The 21,567-nt window shown below is 42.9% G+C and overlaps 1 pseudogene; it reads left to right on the top strand.

The window, feature by feature from the left end:
- Window positions 1–21,487, top strand: part of LOC111969759 (guanine nucleotide-binding protein G(s) subunit alpha-like) — a 48,169-nt pseudogene extending 26,682 nt beyond the window's left edge.
- Window positions 21,488–21,567: the final 80 nt, after the last annotated feature.

Below are 21,567 nucleotides of genomic sequence, written 5' to 3'. Positions count from 1 at the left end.
AGGACAGGTTCATTGTGGCTGTGTTGGGAGAGGTTTTTACAGTAGAGTTTCCCCTTTCCTTCCTCCTCGGCTCCTAGCTTGTCATTTCTGGAATTCTTTGTTATCCGTCCTTTGATCTCTGTCGGGCCTGCCTCTGTTGTAAGTCATGCACTGGTCACACGAACCCAGAGTTCTTGGAAGGCAGATGCTCTTGGCGCTTTGCAGCAGATGTGATTCTGGTTAGGGACGGGTAATATATCGAATTCATTTGAGTCTTTCTAATGTATGTTTCAGCACAATGTTCCAAATGCTTGTATCGCAAGAATCAAGGTTTTACTTTCCCCCCCATTTTTAGTAGTGTTTGTCTTTTTTGGTCTCGTCTCCTTCGCTTCTTCTGTGCTATGTGCACTTGTGCAACTTCCCACTCGCACACAGACCCCAAGCCCCTCCCCCCTGCCACTCACAACAACAAAGAGACTAAATATCACKTCTTCCTCTCTGACAGCAAGCAGTTTCAACTCGCTATTTGCATTTGAGGTTTGGTCCAACATAATCGGTCACATCGACACGAAACACATTGAGACATTATTTCATTAATGGAGGAGAACTTAACCTTTGTAACGATACCCTTTTTATGTCTCAACTCCCAAAATGTAGAACAGCGCAGACCCTAGTAAGACGGGAGTATCAGTGAAAATGATTGTGGAAAATTAATGCTCAGTTTCTGCCGCACGCAGCATTACAGTACCAGGTAGAGCTAGCAGCATTACAGTACCAGGTAGAGCTAGCAGCATTACAGTACCAGGTAGAGCTAGCAGCATTTTTTGCCACATACTGTTATGTGCTAGCTGTCTAGTCTGTGTTTTATAAATGCGCAAATAGCATAAAAATAGGTATTTATATAAGGAGTTGGCAACTCGTTCTCATTCTGAGAAATGAGCATCATCTTATCCAGGTATGCCACTTGATTTCAACATCTAAACAAAGTGAACAGGCTAGGTTGTTCCATCAGTTGGAGACAGTCGAGAGGGTGCATTCCTTAATTAACAGTTYAACTGTTCTACCTTGTCAACCAGCAAATAGCTCCAAGTTGGCTAGACTTTAAATATAAAAGATTAGCCCGGCTACACGCTAGCCTTGGGCTTGTGCTTGAGAGATTCTTTTTGAGGCCTGTGTTCATTTTCTATAATGCCTGCTACCAGAAGTTAGTCATTATTAGTGGATGTGCGTTGTGCACGGTTCTGGTTACATTTGTAACACWATTTTTTATCTTCATGGACAGTCTTGAAAGGCAGATCAGTGATTATTGCAAAAAAAGCAGGTTAAACTATTTTTTTATAATGTAATTATTAGAGGGTCTTATGGTTGAAGGCTTGTATTTAGCCAAGGTGTAATTTTTCAAACTCTGAATTCATTTGATTATTCCCGACTGTTTGAAATGCAGTCTATTGACCTTTTTAATTGTTCAACCAAGCTTATTTAGAAAAACGTAAAACTAAATAGAGATATACAGTGCCTTCGGAAAGTATTCAGACCCCTTGACTTTTTCTACATTTTGTTAGGTTACAGCCTTATTCTAAAATTTTATTCAATTGGTTTTTTTTTCCCCATCATCAATCTACACACAATACCCCATAATGACAAAGCAAAAACTGGTTTGTAGAAATTGTTGCGTTGTCTTGGCTGTGTGCATAGGGTTGTTGTCCTGTTGGAAGGTGAACCTTCATCCCTGTCTGAGGTTCTGAGCACTCTGGAGCAGGTTTTCATAAAGGATCTATCTGTACTTTGCTCCACTCATCTTTGCCTTGATCCTGACTAGTCTCCCAGTCCCTGCCGCTGAAAAACATCCCCACAGCATGATGCTGCCACCATGCTTCACCGTATGGATGGTGCCAGGTTTCCTTCAGACGTGACGCTTGGCATTCAGGCCAGAGAGTTCAATCTTGGTTTCATCAGACCAGATAATCTTGTTTCTCATGGTCTGAGAGTCTTTAGGTGCCTTTTGGCAAACTCCAAGCGGGCTGTCATGTGCCTTTTACTGAGGAGGGCTTCCGTTTGGCCACTCTACCATAAAGGCCTAAATTGTGGAGGGCTGCAGAGATGGTTGTCCTTCTGGAAGGTTCTCCCTTCTCCACAGAGGAACTCTAGAGCTCTGTCAGAGTGACCATCAGGTTTTTGGTCACCACTCTGACCAAGGTCCTTCTCCCCCGATTGCTCAGTTTGGCCAGGCGAGGCGAGCTCTAGGAAGAGTCTTGGTGGTTCCAAACTTATTCCATTTAAGAATGATGGAGGCCACTGTGTTCTTGGGGACCTTCAATGTTGCAGAACATTTTTGGTACCCTTCCCCAGATCTGTGCCTCGACACAATCCTGTCTCGGAGTTCTACAGACAATTCCTTTGACCTTATGGCTTGGTTTTTGCTCTGACATACACTGTCAACTGTGGAACCTTATATAGACAGGTGTGTGCCTGAGCTAAATTTCGAGTCTCATAGCAAAGGGTCTGAATACTTATGTAAATAAGGTATTTCTGTTTTTTATTTAAGACATTTTTCTTAACCTATTTTCGCTTTGTCATTATGGGGAATTGTGTGTAGATTGATGAGGAAATAGTTTTATTTAATCAATTTTAGAATAAGGCTGTATCGTAACAAAATGTAGAAAAAGTCAAAGGTCTGAATACTTTCCGAAGACACTGTATATCRTGAATCGCCCGTAAGTTTGAAAAAAATCGAGATATGATTTTTAGGTCATGTCGCCCAGCCCTAATTCTGGTTTGTTATTCTGTGCACCGGGATGAGACCCGCTCCTGGACCGTCAAACACAGGGAGGCAGACAGTTTCGTGCAGGCTAAATGGAGACGTACAGAGAGAGGTCTTTCCTGAATTGCGGGGTATGTATGTCAGCCCTCTCCTCCAGTCTCCCACACCCAGAAGCTCAGCAGCCCAGCCTGTGTTGTGGATCAGATGCTGGGCTGGGTGGCCAGACCGGAAGTGCTCCCCTCCCCCCGCTGTATGCTTATGTAAACGGAGCAGCCGAGAAAGAGAGAGGGAGAGCTATTTTTAACTCGAGCTAGCTGCAGAAGGAGAAAGAATGAGCGTGTGTGCGTGTGTGTGTGTGTGTGTGTGTTGGGGAAAGAGAGACAACTTTAGCATCATTGATGAAGGTGTTGGCATGAAATGAAAATCTCTGTCTGAGTTGGTGAGGGAATGTCAAGGCTCTCCCGCTGTAGTGTTCCCCGCTCTCTGTGGGTGTGATAAGAACTCGGCTGAGGATGTTGAAATGGCAATGCGGCCAGGCCTCAGTCAGATGGAGGCAGGCGCATGGAACACCTTCTTTTCTGTTATCGCCAGATTGTTCGGTTTTGATGTCTTCTTGGGTCTTTCTGTCACATATGTGGTTGTCTGTGTTGTTTTTAATCACGGATGTTTTGTATCTCAATCATCTTAGCAATACCAGAAAGTGAATTATTCTTAGTTTACAGTGCCACATTTTGATTGTCCAAAAACACTGAAATATACTCCACTCTGTATTTATTTCACAGCACMCATGGGATTGCATCGCGTGCCACATGTATCTGCATCATTTCATTTTATACCACATATATGATCACCCTCCTCTTATGTCAGTCACACGTCTAGAAGTATTGAAATGGCAGTTACAAGTGTTCCTTATTTGTGTTGTCAAAATGGGGTCATAGTGTATTTCTGTAACTGAGCGCCACATTTTAATTCCTCAACAATAGTGATAAAACATGCTACGTTGCAGATTCTGGAGAGAGAACTCTTACCGGATCCCGTTATGAATTGGGGGTCAATTTGGGGCGTGCCTTGAAAAGTTCAAATAGGAACATAAAGACGATACGGTAGTACAGATAGGAAACCAAACAGAGACCCAAAGTAAAATGTCAACCAATTTTGTTCTGTGGTTTAGACCAACTGACCCTAACCCTAACCTGCATAAATCTCAGTCCTACATGAATGTCACAAAAAAAGGGTGTTTGAAATAAATGTCAATTTAAAGAAAGTGGCTCTATCCATTAGGAGTTTTGCAGTCTTGTTTGATAATTAATCTCTCAAAATGCATTTTCAATTGTTCGCTTTGGCCTAATTCTGTGTTCCATACCAAAATTGGTCAACGAGTCCTCGTTTTGCATTTGTAGCTCAGCTTTCCTGATAAGGTTTGCAYCTAAACTCGCTAGATAATTGGGTGAACAAGACTGGGAAGTGAAGTTGCAATGCCGCAGAGGAGAGAGGTTGTTGAGCTGTTCCCCTCAGGCTGCTGTGGAGAGCTTTCTGTGGAAATGCCGAGGAAATGGAGCTGTGTGGAGCAGCCTAGCCGCTGTCGTATGTATCAGCTGAGCTATAGACCATTCAGTCTGGCCTGTCAATGCTCTCCACTTTTGACGCTACTATGATGTGGCGTAGCTTTCCCTCAAAGCCACACTATCTTTACTCTCTAAACACTTCTCTTGGTAAACTCTTCCCTCCCGTTCTCTCCGTCTCCAGTTTGCAGTAGTGTCTTTGCAGGGACAGAAAATGGCTGGGACTGAGTCACTGAGTCATCACATGAGGGTGGGAGGGAAGGAGAGAGGGTGGGAGGGAAGGATTGAGGGAGGGAGGGAGGGAGGGAGGGAGGGAGGGAAGACGAGAGGGAGGGAGGCAGGGAGGGAGGGAAGGAGAGGGAGAAAGGTTTCACTGGAAACAGGGTTTGAGGAGAGTGTAGGAACGCTTTTCAAACTGAAAGCCCTGATTTTGTGTGTTTGTGTGTCCGTGTGGGTGCCCACACTGCACAAAGCATATATCAAATCATCCTTGAGTTATTTATCAAGCGGACTGCATTTCCAGCGTGAGAATAGGTAAACAGTTGTTGGTTCCAGCTGTATGGCTGTAACACTGTAGTGCGTCTCACAACTTCCCTAGTCTGCGTACGTAGCTACATTGTTGAGATCTCAAGCCAGTTGTGATTTCTGGAATGCTCTCCTGTTTAGAGCCTGTGTTGCCCCTTTCCTTCCAGCATTCTGTTCTTCACAGCCCTTTTTGGGGGAGGGCTCGCCCCCTCCCTTTGCTGGCCTCTCTCCACCTTTCCCTCCCCCCTCTTCTCTCCCTGCATTTCTTTCTCTCTCTCTCCTCCTCCTCTTTTCTTTCTATGTCTGTCTCTCCCTCTCTCTGGCCCCACTCCAGTCACAGAAGATTTGGAGCTGATAGTCTATTTATAGCTCTGGTGGTTCTATCACCATGACAACCAAGCTTGAGGCCAGGGCGCCAGGGAGCTATTTTTGGAGCAGCTCTGTAATGTCAGACACAGCCTTCTCTCTCTTTTCTCTCCTTCTATCCCTCTCTATTCTGTGTCAGAGCGACTTCTGGATGTGTAGTGTAGCGTACCCAGTAAGCTAAATTATGTTGAAAAGACTTTTCCAGACGTTGACGTCAGGTGCATTTTAGGTGCTGAATGAAAGATGAAAAGACGTATTTTCCTGGACATCGAAAATACATATTTTCCAGACGTTGAAAATGCGTATTTTCCAAATGTGGAAAAAACATATTTTGGGGGGATTAACGGTACATTCTCAATGAACTAAGCATTAAGTCACAATAATAATTTTGCCAGCCTCAAACCCCTGTAAATCTAAGCCAGCGTTTCCCAAACTAGGTGTTGCTCTGGTTGCCGCTAGATCTAAATAGACTATAAACAGAGTGGTATCTGTTTTATTCCTACAAATTGAACTGTTTAAGCTACAAAACATTATGACCCCATCACTGAAAGATAAGACTCGCAGGAACACATGTGTTTTCTGTTTCCCTCTACAATKTTCACAAGCCTCTTTAGAACAGAGTGGACCAGACCAGGTACCACATCAGAATGAGGGGGGAAAGAACACCATCAATGATGATGGGKTTTTTTCTGCACATAAAATCATCCAACGTGATTGTCTGATGATCTTCTAGACCTCTCAATACCTTTCTGATGCATTTCAGTCACTTCAAACCATACTTCCTTCAGACTGAAGTACTGTCAAACTGATTTGTAACAGACTATCATAAACCTAGTCTAAACTATAAACCAAGTCTCTAAAGCCCTTGGTTTGCGATATCTAGTAAGCTAACATGTGGAAATGTTTTAAGATGGTCATGGATCTTTTAGCTATTTGATTTAGAATTTTTAGTACTTCTGTAGGTCTAACAATTTTTTTTAAAGTATTTGATAATATATTGAATTCGGCGTTTAGTGGCATGCAGCATGTTGGAAGGGCTAGCTGTGACTTGTAGTGCACCATGGCGTGGGCGGTTTGGATGCAGGCCAAAATGAATTGACAACCAGATTGAAATGTGTCATGCGCCGAGGGCATATCAAAGTTCCAGAGTGGGATCTCTGCTAGTTTAAAAGATCTCTGCTAGTTTAAAAGTTAAGACCCATTATATACAGAGAAATTGGCATAGTAGGCAGTGTAACCAATCACAGCCAAACTTTGAAGCCTGATGAACACTACGATCTACAGGCTTCCGGTACATTTTTTTCCAAGTCGTAGGAAATCTGCGCCAACCTGGAGCAAAACGTAACGCCGCAGCCCGTAAAGCGTAAGCACACACTCGATTTACCGTTCATCGCTCCCGGGCATTATCACCAAGTGTGAGCCGTGCTCATAGCAGATACGAGACATGTCCCGCTATCAGCTACTCAGAACTATAAAGGCTGACCCAGTAAAACAACACACTTCACCGCACCTATCTGTGTGACAATAAAAAATAAAWAAATAAAAAATTCAGAAATGTTTAGTTTTCAGTCTTTTTCACCGTCTCCACACACACACAAAACGTAACACAAACATTACATCTGAAGTTTTAACAGATGTGTATTTCCATCTCTGTCATATGAAACTGCTGGCATTAGACCAGTGTCTTCCCGCTACTTCCATTTTGGAATATTTGTGTGTATTACCATTTGCGCATTGCTGCGCTTATAATGTGAAGAAATAATAGTTGATCAACATTTTAAGTTAAACGTTCAGATCTGTTCCATCAGTCTCGTTGTGTTTACAGGCTATTTTTAGACCGCAGGAGGAGTATCCTACGACGCAAGCTAGATCTACTCTGGGTTTTCTAAAGCTAACCAGCTTCAGTTAGMTTCACATTCCAGCTCAGGCTTCGTATGTACTAGGGCGGTGGATATTGCTCGTCCTTCATTGAGACGATCAAAATGAAATCAAAACAAAAGAAAAGTTATCTTGCAAATTCAACAGGCTATGGTGTGAAATAGGCTTTTGGAAGTGCGATCTTTATTTTGTTACTTACTGTTAATGTCGTCTTTGGTGTGCTTATCGAAGCACAACCACAAGCACCTTTTTTCCCACTTTATGAAGTCATACAGAAGTGTTACTGTGTGTGAAATTTAAAATGCATTCTCTCATTAATAAATGTGTAAAGTGATATGTTGTAACCTATTTTTAACACAAGAAAATGTGATTAATCATATATTTAATCAGTCATCTTCCTCAAATAAAAGGGGATGATGACCAATCTTTTCAAGAGGGAGGGAATCTGATTTCATTGGYCCTCAACTTGTAGCTCAGTCATTTCGTTCAGGGTGAGTGGAGGTAGCCGTGAGTTAGCCTGCCCAGGAGCAGGTTCTGAAGGATTCGTTGCCATAGAAATGTACCTGGCTAAAAGGCACACTTTCGTGGTACCGGTTATCCCCCGAAATGAACTCAGAGTTGACCAAATTTACCTCGCTAACGCCTCAAACCCGCTTCGTAGGATACCCCTCATGTCCACAGGGCGTCAGTTCATGTAGACTACGTGCATCGTGACATCACGTCTCGTGTGAATWAAWWTTTTTTACCCCCTTTTTCGTGGTATCCAAATGGTAGTTACAGTCTTGTCTCTTCACTGCAACTCCCGTACGGACTCKGGAGAGGCGAAGGTCGAGAGCCGTGCGTCCTCTGAAACGCAACCCAACCAAGCCGCACTGCTTCTTGACACAATGCCCACTTAACCGGGAAGCCAGCCGCACCAATGTGTCGGAGGAAACACCGTACACCTTGCAATGGTGTCAGCGTGCACTGCGCCCAGCCCGCCACAGGAGTCGCTAGTGTGCGATGGGACAAGGACATCCCTGCCGGCCAAACCCTCTCCTAACCCAGACGACGCTGGGACAATTCTGCGCCGTCCAGTCATGGCCGGCTGGACTCGAACCCAAAATCTCTAGTGGCACAGCTAGCACTGCGATGCAGTGCCTTAGACCACTGCGCCACTCAGGAGGTGTGAATTCTTATGTGGATTATAATAAAGTGACACATCTGTAGGGGGTAGATATTTATCAATTGTTTTATCATATGTTCAAAGCAAGCAATAGACAGAATACATTATTGGTGGTCTCAGTGCCTGTGCGGTTACAGCTGCTGGCCCCGTCACAAACAGAGTTTATATGGGATCAAATCCGGCCCACTGCCCTTTGACTCCCCCTCCCCCACTGTTCGATCTCTTCAATACAAGCTCAAAAATTGGGACTGCCTCACTCCTTAAAAAGTACCTTTAAGAAATAATAATAGGCTTGTATAATATAATGATAATACAGTAAGTATAATGATCTAGGCCTAATAATATGCCATTTAGCAGTGGGAGGATTTTAACATTAACACATGGGTGCAGAAAAGTGCCAGATTCTGGAATGATAATGACCAAATCATTGTCGCATGATTAAAGAGACAGGGTTGGCGCAAATTGCAGGAGAGGGGATGGTGAAATCAGCTGATCAATCAGCTGTCAATCAACTGATGGCCGAAATCAGCTCATCAACTCAGCCAAGGAAACACAAACAGTAGTCTATTATTGGTTTTCGCATCTTTTAGTATGTGACAAGGATAGGCTAACGGGTAGCCTACAGAATGTAGCCTATTGGAATATAATCAAATAACAAGGGGCCTCCATCGATGGCGCTAGATTATCACCAGCTGATGTCTTGTTAAACCATCAATACGCGCTAAATTCACCCGCACGGCTTATCTCAATTGCAACCATTATTGGTCACCTCATTACCACTTCCTTCAAAAGATGATGTCGGTGTTACCTTAGTCCTGCTTGCAACCAAAGTCTTTCAAGATATGTTTGCCCACTTGTTGATATTATCATCGGAACAACTTAGTCCATTTTGAACAGACTAAGGCCTTTTTAAAAATCTATTTGACATACATTCTGTACAATAAAGTATTTCCTTGTTTACCATGGCAATCTATTGTGGCAATTTACTCAACACTTTGTATGAATGGAAACTAATGTTGGTGTAGCCTACTGTTATTATTTGATTTGTTTTCTATTTGTTATCCATTAATTACAACTGTCTTTAAAAGACACGTGTCTAGGCCTCCCGAGTGGCGCAGCGGTCAAAGGCACTACAGACCCGGGTTCGATCCCAGACTGTGTCACAGCTGGCCGTGACTGGGAGACCCGTAAGGCGGCGCACAATTGGCCCAGTGTCGTCTGGGTAAGGGGAGGGTTTGCCCGGCCGGGATTTCCTTGTCCCATCGCACTCTAGTGACTCCTTGTGGTGGGCCGGGCACCTGCAAGCTGACTTCTGTCGCCAGCTGGACGGTGTTTCCTCCGACACATTGGTGCGGCTGGCTTCCTGGTTAAGCGAGCAGTGTGTCAAGAAGCAGTGCGTTTTGGCAGGGTTGTGTTTCAGAGGACGCATGGTTCTCGACCTTCGCCTCTCCCGAGTCCGTAGGGGAGTTGTAGCGATGGGACAAGACCAATTGGATATCACGAAATTGGGGAGAAAAAAAGGGGTAGAAGTACAAAAAAATAAAGTTTCTGGTATGGTMATTTCTTATAAAGATTGGGGGTAAAATATCCCTAGATTGTCCATATTTGTAATGTGTAATGAAATCAAGTAATTGGGTTGGGGGATTGCCTTATTTGTCCCAGAAGGAAATGGGATGGAATCGAACCCACGCCGATACTGAAGGCCTATATGTGCGCGCTGAAGGCAATGGCCCTAACCACTAGACCTCCACAGTCCATAATTGAACTAAATTGACAGTTCATTTGTAACCTTAGGTTTGCTAGAAACYGTCAGATGTCCTCTTTTTTTGATAATATATACTGTAGATCTGAAAATCATGGGCTTTCACATGCCATTGCGTTCCATTTCGTAGGCTACCTCACTATTCTCAATTTCATCTTGTCTTTACATCTTGTCTTTACATTATAGGCCTATTATGTGCAATTGGTTTTGATAGGCTACAGTAGGCTATAGTTTAGGTGTAGTAAAGATCTAACATCTGTAGGGAAAAACTTCAACTTAACCTGACTAACAGGTTGTTACATCAATATAATTTCAACATAATCATCAGAACAATGTGTACGTTGAAATTGCGTTGGAAATTCCACATAGAAACCTAACAAATAGTTTTCATCCTATATTCATCTATTGGGAGGTTGAAGTTAAGTTGAATTTCATATCTGATTTGACATTGTTTCAGTGTTGATCGTAAAATGGTTGTTTTGAATCAACGTCTTTGTTTCGACATCATGCCATCTTGAGAGGTACATTGAAATAAAATGTGAAGCCAAAGTCCAACAATTCCTGCCTGAACAGTGGCTCCTACTGGTTAAGGAGGGGAAATGTACTTCAGTGAGAACAAGTCTACCATCTAGATGCCTACCTCTATGTACCCTAGCAACACGCATGCCCCGCCCACCTGAGGATCTGTCTTTTCCAGCCATCTATTTCCTGTGTTTGAGGGGTGCAGAATCCACCTGTCACTTCAATCTCGCTGGATTGATWGCTTTCTTTTTACTCCTGCGAMYSTTTCATGCTCTTGCTAGTGCCTGTTGTTTTTCCCCGTTAGCGTTAAGACTGCAAACATGTTTGTAATGACCTGTCAAACACACCCCGGTAATGGCTGTGGGAGACATTGGGCTCAATGGGAGACATTGGATTTCTGTTGAATCTATAAGAASGCTAAAGCTTAGTCTGGGTTTTAACACACCGTCTCGACACTTACATCACGAGAAAGAGAAGAAAGATCACTTTATTCTGATGTTTTTTTGGCGGGGGTGGGATTGAAGAAGCAATCATTTAGAACACTTGAAATGTTTACAAATGAGATTTGTAAAATGAACACTTGAATTATAGTGGTATTATGTCTGATCTCGCAAACAATGTACAGTATGTTTAGATAGGTGTAATCTAGAGCCAAGTGTGTTGAAATTTGTATCCTGCTATTGACACACTTATGCAAGAGAACATGACAAAAACTGTGATTAATGAGGCAGTCTAGACAGTGCAGGTGAGTGCTGGTAGGGTAGACGGAGCAGGTGAGTACTGGTAGGGTAGACGGAGCAGGTGAGTGCTGGTAGGGTAGACAGAGAAGGTGAGTGCTGGTAGGGTAGACAGAGCAGGTGAGTGCTGGTAGGGTAGACAGAGCAGGTGAGTGCTGGTAGGGTAGACAGTGCAGGTGAGTACTGGTAGGGTAGACAGTGCAGGTGAGTGCTGGTAGGGTAGACAGAGCAGGTGAGTGCTGGTAGGGTAGACAGAGCAGGTGAGTGCTGGTAGGGTAGACAGAGAAGGTGAGTGCTGGTAGGGTAGACAGAGCAGGTGAGTGCTGGTAGGGTAGACAGAGCAAGTGTTTGGTGGTTGCAGCTCTGGTCCTTCCCTTTATGTTAATTTATTCATATGCAAATCCACCCATTGTATTTATGCAAATTATTGAAAAGAATACCTGATATAGTAAGAAAATATATATTTGAGTGCAATCTAAGAAAGAAAAAAGTGACATTTTACAATAAATTGAATACCTGAATCCCCACCAAAATCTCCCAAATGTTTTGTCCGTGCCAGTAAACTGTTTTATGGGCTATAATTCGGTCAATATCTGTTGTATTATAAAAATTCTAAAMGTTTGGAGAATCTTCATCCATTGTCCAACTGTTGCATTTATAAGAATTGTTTTTAAAAGCTTTTAACAATTTTTGTGACTGTTGCTAATGTACCCTGTTTAGCTTTGGAAACAAGCTGCGTTCGATTCAGCTGAGCTATCATGTCAATACATTTACACATTGATCAGCTTCCATACTTATTTGTGTAGACTACCTAAATAACATTGACATCTGACTTGCCCCAAAGGACACCATCATTTCAATGTGAAGCTAGGTATACCATCATTCGTCCATGGTTGATTGGATCTTTTGAAGTTTAAAAGTAGTTACCAATTAGCCCTATAAGTAGGATACCAAATTCATGATATTAATAATAAACTTTTACGTTTTGATATAGTCCTTTATAAGACAAACCTTTGAATGAGTAGGTGTGTCCAAACTTTTGATTGGTACTATCTATCTATCTATATATATATATATATAATGTATGTACAGTGCCTTCAGACCCATTGACTTTTCCCAAATTTTCTTAGGTTACAGTCGTATTCTAAAATGGATTAAATATACTTTTTTTCATTGCAATCTACACACACTACCCCATAATGACAAAGTGAAAAAAGAGGTTGACATTTTTGCTAATTCATGTAAATAAGTTTTTATTTATTTGCTTTTATTTGAGACTCAAAATTGAACTAAGGTGCATCCTGTTTCCATTGATCATCCTTGATGTTTCTACAACTTGATTGGAGTCCACCTGTGGTAAATTCAATTGATTGGGCATGATTTGGAAAGGCACACACCTGTCTATATAAGGTCCCACAGTTGTCAGTGCATATCAGAGCAAAAACCAAGCCATGAGGTTGAAGGAATTGCCCATAGAGTTCCGAGWCAGGATTGTGTCAAAGGCACAGATCTGGGGAAGGGTTCCAAAACATTTATGCAGCATTGAAGGTCCCCAAGAACACAGTGGCCTCCATCATTCTTAAATGGAAGAAGTTTGGAACCACCAAGACTATTCCTAGAGCTGGCCGCCCAGGCCGGAACTGARCAATCGGGGGGAGAAGGGCCTTGGTCAGGGAGGTGACCAAGAACCCGATGGTCACTCTGACAGAGCTCCAGACTTCCTCTGTGGAGATGGGAGAGCCTTCCAGAAGGACAACCATCTCTGCAGCACTCCACCAATCAGGCCTTTATTGTAGAGTGGCCAGGAGGAAGCCATTCCTCAGTAAAATGTACATGACAGCCCGCTTGGAGTTTGCCAAAAGGCACCTAAAGACTCTCAGACCATGAGAAACAAGATTCTCTGGTCTGGTGATTGAACTCTTTGGCCTGAATGCCAGGCGTCACATCTGGAGGAAACCTGGCACCATCCCTACGGTGAAGCATGGTGGTGGCAGCATCATGCTGTGGGGATGTTTTTCAGCGGCAGGGACTGGGAGACTAGTCAGGATCGAGACGACAAAGATGAACGGAGCAAAGTACAGAGAGATCCTTGATGAAAACCTGCTGCAGAGCACTCAGGACCTCAGACTTAGGCAAAGGTTCACCTTCCAACAGGACAACAAAGCACACAGCCAAGATAATGCAGGAGTGGCTTTGGGACAAGTCTCTGAATGTCATTGAGTTGCCCAGCCAGAGCCCGGACTTGAACCCGATCGAACATCTCTGGAGAGACCTGAAAATAGCTGTGCAGGGACGTTCCCCATCCAACCTGACAGAGCTTGAGATGATCTGCAAAGAAGCATGGGAGAAACTCCCCAAATACATGTGTGCCAAGCTTGTARCGTCATACCCAAGACTCGAGGCTGTAATCGCTGCCAAATGTGCTTCAACAAACTACTGAGAAAATGGTCTAAATACTTATGTAGATGTGATATAAGTTTGTTTTTTAAATATATTTGGGGGAAAAAATTTGAGTTTGCTTTGTCATTATGGGGTGTTGTGTGTAGGTTGGTGAGTAAAAAAATAACAATTTCATCATTTTTAGAATAAGGCTGTAACCTAACAAACTGTGGAAAAAGTCGAGGGGTCTGAATACTTTCCGAATGCACTGTATAAAGACGACATCCTTGAAATACTTTTGAGTTCACCAAACTAGTTATAGAAAATATACAAATAATATTCAGGACAAACGTCCATCTGCCACCAATATAACTACACCAGGTTAGTGTATCTACTTGTAGCAGTGTGGGCTGAACTGTTACTGGGGCAACACTATTATTCAGTCTGACTACTGGGGAGGGTTATTATTGGACGAGCTCTATTAATAGGGAGAAATTCTATAATTGAGATGTGTATTTGGACTGGATCTGTGGACACATCAGAGCAGTTGTGGTATGAGACCAGCCTCACCACTCAGTCCCAAGAGGGAGGTGGTAGCTTGCTGGTTCTGCATGCGTGTGGGGATGTGTGTGTCTGTGTGGAGAGAGTGAGCGTGTGTGTGTGTGTGTGTGTGTGTGTGTGTGTGTGTGTGCCTGCCTGTCTGTCTGTCTGTCTGTCTGCACAACCTCCTCCTTCCTCTCTCTCTCTGTGTGTGACCTGCAGCCCTCCTGTCATATTTCACCCTAGTGTGTCACATTCCTGGTTATCTCAGGGGAGGGGGGGTTACGTACCTCTGGCCTGAGAGGCAGGCAGGCAGAACACTGATTCTCCATGGTGGGGTACTGGACGTGAGGTGGGTTACCAGGCCTCCCTATTCCAAAAACAAGTCTCCCTGGAGATCTTCAATAATGCCCTGAATCATTGCACTTCACTGTGGAAATGAGCTGTTTTCCATTTATTTCACACAGCAATCATTGCGTTTGATTAGGACGACACAACACACAAGGCCGCTCTGATGTATAGCATATGTCCATGGTGTGAGGTTAGGCTTGTCACACCATTCTAGCAAGACCCTTTGCCCAATTGACTGGACCAATGACGACAGTCCACACCAAGGGTCCACATGTAGAAAAAAGGGAGGGCCTCTTCCTCTTAGGATGGAGGGGTGGATCCGATTGGCCTCTGCTGGCTGACGACAAGTCACATCAGTCAGTCGTCTATAGACCATTAGCTCTCTAAATTCAGCATAAACATGTTTCATGGTTGAACTGTGTGAATCTAACATTTAAAGTMTTCCCCTCCCCCTCACTATTACTACTACAGCAGCTCCATTGACTACAGTGTCTGACAGAGCAAACGCCTGGTGACTCACACTGCAAGCCTCTGTGATCTTGCTGTGGAGGAAAAATTGACACTCCCTCTGCTGGTCGTTTGTGGAAGTGTTCTCCATCTTTTTTGCTTTACTGGTTGGGGACTGTAACCTCCCTCGCCTAGTCTTAGTCTGTCTGGTATGGAATTTACCAGAGGTGGAATGCCCACCAATGTCATCTTGAAAATGTGTATGGTCTGGTCAGTTTGACAGGCCTATTTATTGCCTTACCTCCTTACTCTTCTACATTTGCACACACTGTACATTGATTTTTCTATTGTGTTATTGACTGTACGTTTGTTTATCCCACGTGCAACTCTGTGTTGTTGTTTTTGTCGCACTGCTTTGGTTTATCTTGGCCAGGTCGCAGTTGTAAATGAGAACTTGCTCTCAACTGGCCTACCTGGTTCAATAAAGGTGAAATAAAAAAATGTATGGTGAAACATTGTGTGGTTGTGGTTGCCCCTCCATGTCTCCCCTGCAGCTGGCTGAACTCAGCCCTGAGTTCACAGACAGATAACAGGAATGTAATGTCTCAAATACAGCCATAACACGCATTGGGGTTTTGGTATTATACAACAGTTCTGGTTTGACAATTTTTGATGCTTGGTCATTTGGGGTACTGTGTGGAGTTTGGTCATCTGTAGCTCAGGAAAGAGGAATATTGTTATGTCGCGCAAATTAGTAATTTCTGCTCATTTTTATACACATTATACTCTGTCCTTAGCTGTCAAGTGTGTAATCTATTCTGCTTCTGCCTTTTTACAGCTTTTTAGACAAGATTGAAATTGTGAAGCAGAGTGACTACACTCCCACTGATCAGGACCTGTTGAGATGCAGAGTACTGACTTCAGGGATCTTCGAGACAAGATTCCAAGTGGACAAAGTCAATTTTCAGTGAGTTTGATGGTTCGGCCATTTTTCTTTTCAATGCAAGATTATCGTCAGTAAACTGTTGATCCCTTTGTGTTACTTGTTATCAGTTGATCTATTGGGCAGTAAGTAACTCTGTCTTTTCTCCACGTCCAGTATGTTTGATGTTGGAGGTCAGAGGGACGAACGCCGAAAGTGGATYCAGTGTTTTAATGGTAAGGCCTCCGTACTACCCAWTACCGTTGTATTTCTTCCCACCAATAAGTGTATAGCAAATGGCATGTGGATGCAGCCACCTTCACATCCATGAACATGTCCTGTATCATGTCTAACCCAGTGATGATTCTCTCTCCTTGTCTGTCCCTCCAGATGTGACGGCCATTATATTCGTGGTGGCCAGCAGCAGCTACAACATGGTGATCCGGGAAGACAATCAGACCAACCGGCTGCAGGAGGCCCTCAACCTCTTCAAGAACATCTGGAACAACAGGCAAGACCTCTCAATGCTCCCTCCCCCTTTCAGGCCCCTCCCCCTTTTAGGCCTCTCCCCCTTTTAGGCCTCTCCCCCTCTCTTCCCACTCACAAACCCATTCCTGTCCTTGACATGCTGTATTGTTGTGTTAATCCCAGCCACAGCAGTTGCCGATATGGACTTTTTTCCTTTTGCGCTCATTTAAAATGCAATGCGCCACAATAAAATGTAATTTCTGGCCTAGGTCTATGATTTGTAGAACCATGGTGTGCTGTGTAAATGTATTAGTCATTGACTTGAATACGTCTACCTCAACTCACTTTGTTGATGTTTCTCTCCTCAGGTGGCTACGGACCATTTCTGTCATCCTCTTCCTGAACAAACAGGACCTGCTAGCAGAGAAGGTGTTGGCAGGGAAATCTAAAATTGAAGAGTATTTCCCAGAGTTTGCACGCTACACTACGCCAGATGATGGTAAGGGAAATACAGTAATACTCTTGATCAACTCTCTACTGTAACTATTCAAGGCTGTCGAGATCCGTTTTTTGTTGTTGTTGTTAATCTGTAAACGTAACAATTTGTAATAATATAACTTGGAACCCTTTGGAACTTTTTGCGACGTGATGGGCACAACACTTCTCTGGTGAAGAATGAATCTTGTTGGCATGGATTATGTTACTGATCGAAATGAAAATGTCTAGGATACAGTGATCAGACATGATGATTATATCAATGATTTGGTCTATTTGTCCTTCTCAACCAGCAACACCAGAGCCAGGGGAGGATCCTCGTGTCACAAGGGCAAAGTACTTCATACGTGATGAGTTTCTGGTACATGCCTTTAATGTCCATTCACCTTTTTGTTTGCCTTTTTTGTCTGAGACTGTGTGTACCAATGTGCACACAGCCCTATGTTGTTATGAATCCCTTCTCTTCTTTGTGGCCTTTTCAGAGGATCAGCACAGCCAGTGGAGACGGAAGGCACTATTGTTATCCCCATTTCACCTGCGCAGTGGACACTGAAAACATCCGGCGTGTCTTCAACGACTGCCGAGACATCATTCAGAGGATGCACCTACGACAATACGAGCTCTTGTGATGGGAGTGGGAGGAGAGACTCCCGGTGTACTGCCGGTGTTCTGCCTATCCTTGTCCAGTTAGTCCCCTCGTCACTCAACCAACCCTCTCCTTCCATTCTGACAAACAAACACCTTCTCCTTGGGACACTGTGTTTCAAATAAAGAATGTGACAACAGACTCCTAAACACAGTGCCGTAGCAGTAACAAGCCAGAACTGCGGAACTCTTCACTGCACTTTGAACCTGTGCTCAGGACTGCAATCCATGGCTCGTTCTCGATCTCTCTCAAACATACACAACCACACACTCACACGTGCGGAAACCCTCTCTAATTTTCAGTGTCTCCCATTCATTCTTCTACTTGGAAATATCCCCGGCACACACTGGGACAAGAACACACACAGACACACGCTTTTACCTTGTCCCACTGTTTTCAGCCTTGAAAAGCTAAAGTGCAGTGCCTGAGTTACTCTGGCGACATCGCAGTTCTCGAGAGATCCAGTATATGCATACGTGCCGAAGCAGGACCCTGGGAAGGAAACGATGGACAAATTGAAAGGATGGAGGAAAGTAACGAATAAAGAGGCGGGTTGTGAGCATACTATGCCTGGGGATGGATGCATGAGTGTGACTCGGACACAAGACTGTCACATGACTTTTACTTCTGGAATCAATGAGGAGGAAAGGCAAAAACATACAATGCATTAATTCATGCAAACAGTGAACTTGATGCAGTGCAAAAAAATCCAAGCTATATATATATATATATATATATATATATATATATATATATAGAGAGAGAGAGATATTTATATATGTATGTATGTGTGTGAACAAGTCAAAAAAATTGTACACACCTACTCATTCAAGGGTTTAAGGGTAGAATAATAGTGAAGACATCAAAACTATGAAATAACACATATGTAGTAACCAAAAAAGTGTTAAACAAATCAAAATATATTTGATATTTGAGATTCTTCAAAGTAGCCACCCTTTCCCTTGATGACAGCTTTGCACACTCTTAGCATTCTCTCAACCAGCTTCACCTGGAATGCTTTTCCAACAGTCTTGAAGGAGTTCCCACATATGCTGAGCACTTGTTGTGTACTTTTCCTTCACTCTGTGGTCCAACTCATCCCAAACCATCTCAATTGGGTTGAGGTCGGGTGACTGTGGAGGCCAGGTCATCTGATGCAGCATTCCATTACTCTCCTTCTTGGTCAAATATCCCTAACACAGTCTGGAGGTTTGTTTTGGGTCATTGTCCTGTTGAAAAACAAATGATAGTCCCACTTTGCATAAACCAGATGGGATGGCGTGTCGCTGCAGAATGCTGTGGTAGCCATGCTGGTTAAGTGGGCCTTGAATGCRAAATAAATCAGTGTCACCAGCAAAGCACCATCACACCTCCTTCTCCATGCTTCACGGTGGGAACCACACATGCGGAGATCATCCATTCACCTACTCTGTGTCTCACAAAGATGCGACGTTTGGAACCAAAAATCTCTCATTTGGAATCATCAGACCAAAGGACAGATTTCCACCCGTCTAATGTCCATTGCTCATGTTTCTTGGCCCAAGCAAGTCTCTTCTTATTGGTGTACTTTAGTAGTGGTTTCTTTGCAGCAATTCCACCATGAACGCCTGATTCACACAGGCTACTCAGAACAGTTGATGTTGTGATGTGTCTTTACTTGAACTCTCTGAAGCATTTATTTGGGCTGCAATCTGAGGTGCAGTTAAATCTAATGAACTTATCCTCTGCAGCAGAGGTAACTCTGGGTCTTCCTTTCCTGTGGCGGTCCTCATGAGAGCCAGTTTCATCATAGAGCTTGATGGTTTTGCGACTGCACTTGAAGAAACTTTCAAAGTTCTTGAAATGTTCTGTATTGACTGATCATCTCTTAAAGTAATGATGGACTGTCATTTCTCTTCGCTTATTTGAGCTGTTCTTGCCATAATATGGACTTGGTCTTTTACCAAACATGGCTATATTGTGTATACCTCCCCGACCTTGTTACAACACAACTGATTGGCTCAAACGCATTAGGAAGGAAAGAAATTCCACAAATTAACTTTTAACAAGGCACACCTGTTAATTGAAATGCTTTTCAGATGACTACCTCATGAAGCTGGTTTAGAGAGTGCCAAAAGTGTGCAAAGCTGTCATCAACGCAAAGGGTGGCTACTTTGAAGAATCTCATATATAAAATATTTTGATTTGATTAACAGTTTTTTGGTTACTACATGATTCCGATATTCCAAATAGTACAAATAAAGCAAAACCCTTCAATGAGTAGTTGTGTCCAAACTTTTGACTGGTACTGTATATGTATGTATGTATGTGTATATATGTATGTGTGTGTGTATATATGTGTGTGTGTGTGTGTATATATATATATATATATATATATATACATACACATGTATGTATGTGTATATGTATACATACACACACACATGTATGTATATACACACATATACGTATATGTATACATATATGTATACATATACACATACATACGTGTGTATATATATATTTATATATATATATTCCTGTAAAAACACAAGTCAACTTTTAAGTTCATTGGTCCCCCATATTGTGTGTTGGTGTACACTATGTGTGCGATCTGCCTTTGTGCACCATTTAACCCTGATTCTCCTGTTTCCTACCTCCCAAATCACCCCTTCCCTTCTCCCTACCTTCCTGCTGCTACCCAAGTCCAGCACCTTAAACATTAACTATTTTCAACATGTGGGGATTATAGGAGCGGTTTTATTTAATAAGGATAAAATAACAGCAAAAAAACAGAAAGAAAAAGTTGAGGAAGCAAAAGATAGACATGACACACACAGAGTCCGGCCCTCATCACTTACTGTACGCCTTCACATCCCTGTCTTTTTCCCTGCCACCTCTGCTCTCTCCCAGCCTCTGAGCTTTCAGTATGTCTGTCTTTATTTTACTGCTGGACTATTATTCTTGTACAGACTGAAAAATKTATTATTTTGTACAACTTTATTGGAAAAAAATGACTTGTAGAAGATCCCTGTGCCTTGATCACGACTGTACGTGTAAAATGAGCTAAGATGTAAGGTATGTTTCACTGCGCTGTACAGCTAGCAGGCCTCAGCCGCCCCCTGTGATGGTGCACCCTGGGTAGGGGTGGGGTCGGGGGACGAGGCTGCCGTCTGTTGCTTAGTTTCCATTTTCCCACATTTGTTTGTTCATTTATTAATTWGTTTTTCTTTACTTTCCTCTGGTTTATATAAAATAGGATTGAAAGAAGAAAAAGAAGCAGACATGCCACCCTAATGTTGTGTAGTAAAATATTGAACTCTACCACAATTTAATATATATAAAATATATTTCAGATTGTATATTTTATGTACACTGAGTGTACTAAACATTAAGAACACATTCAAAACAACCTCAATTTGTAGGGGCATAGACTCTACAAGGTGTCGAAGGCATTCCACAGGGATGCTGGCCCATGTTGACTCCAATGCTTCCCACAGTTGTGTCAAATTGGCTGGATGTCCTTTGGGTGGTGGTCCATTGTTATACACATGGGAAACTGTTGAGTGTGAAAAACCCAGCAGCATTGCAGTTCTTGACACAAACCAGTGCGCCTGGCTCAAGGCTTAAAAATCTTTCTTTAACCTGTTCCTCCCCTTCATCTACAATGATTGATGTGGATTTAACAAGTGACATAAATAAAGGATCATAGCTTTCACCTGGATTCAACTGGTCAGTCTGTGTCATGGAAAGAGCAGGTGTTCCTAATGTTTTGTACACTCAGTGTATATGCTATCTATAGTATCTCCATTGTGAGCTCTCCCCAGGCTGTCTGCTTTTTGTCACCAACATCGGCCTACATTGTCAGAGGGGGAATCATTTTATTTATTTTTTAAAGCTTTAACTCTTTTAATGGAGAGGCAAATATCCAAATGCAAAACATTGCTTGTTTCTACATAAACCAAACTCTTTGCTTAAAAAATGAAGAAAAAGATTTTGTGCAGACGCTCAGTCCCATTTCTTTTTGTAAGCTGCTATTTTCTGTCATGTCCATATTCTTCAAACTGAGCCTCCTTTATGGCC

Source organism: Salvelinus sp. IW2-2015, linkage group LG11, assembly GCF_002910315.2.
Source record: "Salvelinus sp. IW2-2015 linkage group LG11, ASM291031v2, whole genome shotgun sequence".
Taxonomy (NCBI): domain Eukaryota; kingdom Metazoa; phylum Chordata; class Actinopteri; order Salmoniformes; family Salmonidae; genus Salvelinus; species Salvelinus sp. IW2-2015.
Note: the sequence above shows the minus strand (reverse complement) of the source record. Positions and strands in the feature narration are given on the sequence as shown.